This window comes from Podarcis melisellensis (assembly GCF_964234715.1).
Source record: "Podarcis melisellensis genome assembly, chromosome: 9".
In the NCBI taxonomy this organism is placed as follows: Eukaryota; Metazoa; Chordata; class Lepidosauria; order Squamata; family Lacertidae; genus Podarcis; species Podarcis melisellensis.
The window spans coordinates 73,030,799-73,034,870 of NC_138541.1; the positions used below are offsets into that span (position 1 = coordinate 73,030,799).

Below are 4,072 nucleotides of genomic sequence, written 5' to 3' on the forward strand. Positions count from 1 at the left end.
GAAAACAAGCTTGGTCCATCTTCCGTGTGACAGCCGTGTGAAGATGGCTATCATAACTCCTCTCAGTCTCTTTTCCAGCAGGACTCCAGGTGTGGTCTGACCAAAGCAGAATAGAGAGAATACAGAGGCAAGGGAAAGCTGAATGGTAGTCAGACATGCCCTCTGGACTTTAAGAAGACCACTTTCAAAAAAGGTTAAGGAGCTACTGGGTGAGAGTTCTACTGTAAGAAATACTCAAAAGGAAGGGAGTCCAAGACGGATTGGAGTTTCTGAAAGGTGAAATACTGAACGCAAAAGGCAGACAATTCCAACAAGATAGAAAAGTGTGAGATGTCTAAAAAAACCCCATTGTGGTTGCATAAGGAGCTTACAGGTGTGCTGAGATTTACAGTAAGAAGGGCAAGTATAAGAAAAGGAAGAAAGTAGAAATCACAAAGGGGGAGTATACACGAGAAGCCACCAGTTTCAGGTAGAGGGTCAGGTGAGCCAAAACTTGCAAGAGAGGTTAAAAATAATAATAAAAGGTTTCTCCGGCCATGTTTGAAGCAAGAGGAAGACCAAGCAAATGGTAGGTCCTCTGTGTGGAGATGACGGAGAAATGCTGTTGGGTGACAGAGAGAAGGCGGAACTGCTCTTAACTACTTTGCCTTTGTCTTCACCCAAAAAGAAAGCAGTGCCCAACCTGGTGATAACAGAATAAACGATGTTAGGAGGGAGCTGCAGCCCAAATTATAACAAGAGGTGGTAAGGGAACACCAGGTTACTGTAAATGAAATCAAATGCCAAGGCACTGATGAGCTGCACTCAAGGGTGCTAAAGGAGCTTGCGGTTGTAATCTCAGATCTTCTGGGACAGATGAAGGCGTCTGGTTGTGTTTCTTCTTTCTGCACTCCTCCCAGCAGTCATTCCTCCCTCTGGTCATGGCTGTGGATATACGACCTGACTGTCTGTCTCCAGGCATTGTGGTCATCTGCAAGGGATTCCCACACGTTGCCAGCCTTTATGTCCTGTTTGCAGACATCTTTGTAACACAGCGTTGGTCTGCCAACGGCCCTGGTGCTTGTAGCCAGCTCCCCATAGAGCATTTGGTAATCCTGCCATCTTGCATTCTGTGGACATGAGCAAGCTGGGAATGTGGTCTTGGGAGAAAACACCTCTGTTTGAGACTCTGTCCTGCTATGTGATGCCCAAAATCTTCCTGATAAAACACACATGGAAGGTGTTGAGTTGCTCCTAGCAGTTCCTGCGTGACTTTGGGCCAGTCATTGTCTCAAAGTCTTATTATTACAGTGGTACCTCTAGATACGAACGGGATCCATTCCGGAGCCCCGTTCGCATCTAGAAACAAACGTAACTAGCGACGGCATGTCTGCGCACGCACACGTCGCTTTTCGCTGCTTCTGCGCATGCGCACGACATCATTTTGAGTGTCTGCGCATGCGCAAGCGGCGAAACCCGGAAGTAACGCGCTCCATTATTTCCGGGTTGCCACGGAGCGCAACTCGAACACGCTCAACTCGAAGCGTATTCAACCCGAGGTTTGACTGTATTATTATTTCTAAAGCCGCTAAGCCTTATTACTATTTATACATTTTTGTGCCGCCTTCCTCTCAGAGGAGCCCAGGGTGAAAAATGCCCAAGACTGAAACAGTACCATGAAAACCAGAATTGTGTTGACGAACACTTTTATTGTGTAAATAATATTGTCTTGTCTTTTCCTCTTTTGATTTTTTTACTTCGTATCCTTGTCATTTCTGTATTTTTTTTCCTTTCCTCTTTTTTGTTCCTTTATAAATTTTCTATTCCCTACATAATTCTGTTTTTCTTCATATCTATAGAGATAGCATACAATGTTTGTATAGATATGCAAATTTTTAATAAAGAATAATTAAAAAATAATTTTAAAAAACAGAATTTAAAAACCCTGTTTAAAACATATAAAAATGTCCACAATGCACTCGCGTAGCCTCACAATGAATGTTTTGAAGGTTGCCAAACACAGCATTGCTCAACCTCGCAGGGTTGTTGTGAGGAGGGGGAGGGAATCTTGCATGCTGCCTTGAATTCCTTGGGAGAAAGACGGGCTATAAATGCAATGAGATATACAGAAAATAAATAAGAATTGCTAATATGGGGTCATGCTAAGCCAGCATAGGCTTCCCAGGGAAACGAATGCTCCTCTTGATTGATTTAAGACTCCAGCAAAAAAATACTAAGGAATCAGTGGCGAGAAACAAATCTGACATTAGGATAAGGTAATTATTAGGTATTCACCACTGCCAGCTCCTTCCCTCTGTAATAATCGCTCAGCGCGTGTCAAGTGTCTGCCTTTACAAGACAAGTAAATTGGCTTAAAAGGGGGAAATTGCTTTTCTTTTATACGTACTGAAAAGAGAGGAGTGTGTGCCAGTGCGACTGACAAATGCAGAAACTGCAAAAACTCACTTTAATGGAGCTCACAATGACGGCACCAGCCAGCCTGCTGCTTTAATTATTCACCAGGTGAACTGGGTTTATTTTATTTTATTGCATAAGCGGAATGGAATGAATTCAGCAAATGTTGGTCCCTAAGGGGGTTCCATTGCTGCTGATGCATTCTAGGATCCTACCTGTCTATTGTTCTAGGATCCAAGCTTAGTACATAACAGATGGGAATTTCTTCCTTTTTTTTCTTTTTGGCTGTACATGTTGTTTTATTTTGAAGTCACAATGATACTTGGTAATTTGGGAGAATTTGCATTTATTAGAAAATAAAGAAATTATCTACATGATGGAACAGAACCATTTGAGCACTTTTTGTGGAAGGAAAACTTAATGATAACACGGCAAGATGAACTGTTCAGTCCACGTATTTTCCAAGAATATCACCATCTCTAAATATGAAATAGTACAACTTTTGTTCCACCATACTCCGGTAGCAGAACCTTCTCACCAACCTTTACACTAACTGGATGAGTTTCTCCTTCCTTGCTCTTAGGCTGCCACAACAATAGCTTGTTACACTTTTCTTTGTGATTTTTCTGGAATCATAAGGCCTCCTTTAGTTACTGTCTCAGCTGCACACCTTTCCACCAATACGCGGTCGAAGAGGGGAATAAATTTTTAAAATGCCTGTCCTGCCATGGCGCGCGCTTTACAAGGGCTCCTGCTCCCGCTGCGAGGACTCCTTGCACCCCCTCCAGATGGGAATTTCCTAAAGGTGAAATGTTGAAGGCACAAATGCAGAGGATTCCCAAAGAAAGAAAAGTGAGAGGGAGCTGGGTATGTTTAACCTGGATAGGAGGAGACTGAGAGGAGTTACGATAGCTGCCTTCAAATATCTAAAGGGCTGTCACACAGAAGATGGAGCAAGCTTGTTTTCTCCTGCTCTGGAGGGTAGGACCTGAACCAACGGCTTCAAGTTGCGAGAAAGGAGATTCTGTCTAAATATCAGGAAGAATTTTCTGAAAGGAAGAACTGTTTGACAGTGGAACAGTCTCCCTCAGTAGGTGGTGGACTCTCCTTCCTTGGAGGTTTTTAAACAGAGGTTGGATGGTCAGGGAATCTTCAGCTGGGATTCCTGCATTGCAAGGGGTTGGACTAAATGACCCTCAGGATCCCTACCACTTGTACAGTTCTTGGATCTTCTTTTAAGCTATACTCTTTACACAGGCCTTCACAATATGAACAGCTCTCTTTTTAACCAACCAGTATCCACTGATGTTCTATTGCTGCTTTGCATTCTGGATATTTTAAATACTGATTTTGTTATATTTTGTATGTTGCAAGCCATCTTGATATACTTTATAAAAGTGCAAATGATAAATATCTAAACTGCAGCACAGCTTTGGATGTTCGCTAAAGATGGGCATCTTTGTATCAGTCTTTAACCACCTTGATCTCCAGTACAAAAAATATGGTTAAAGTCCATTAAGGGTAACTAATCTGCGTTAAATAGTCCTGGCTCCTCGCCTCAAGGTCTTCACCGACACGGGGCCCAATTATATGGCGTTAATCATCATTCTACTGTCACTTCTCTTTTCTGAGCCTGCATGGATAGGAGGCATGGATGTTTTATTTATGTGTTATTTAA

General features: G+C 42.6%; 1 pseudogene across 1 annotated transcript; it reads right to left on the reverse strand.

The window, feature by feature from the left end:
* Window positions 1-2,723: 2,723 nt before the first annotated feature.
* Window positions 2,724-3,170, reverse strand: LOC309378017 (10 kDa heat shock protein, mitochondrial pseudogene; annotated as a pseudogene). Its single transcript has one exon. The product of its transcript is annotated as a 10 kDa heat shock protein, mitochondrial pseudogene (transcript).
* Between the last annotated feature and the right edge of the window lie 902 nt (window positions 3,171-4,072).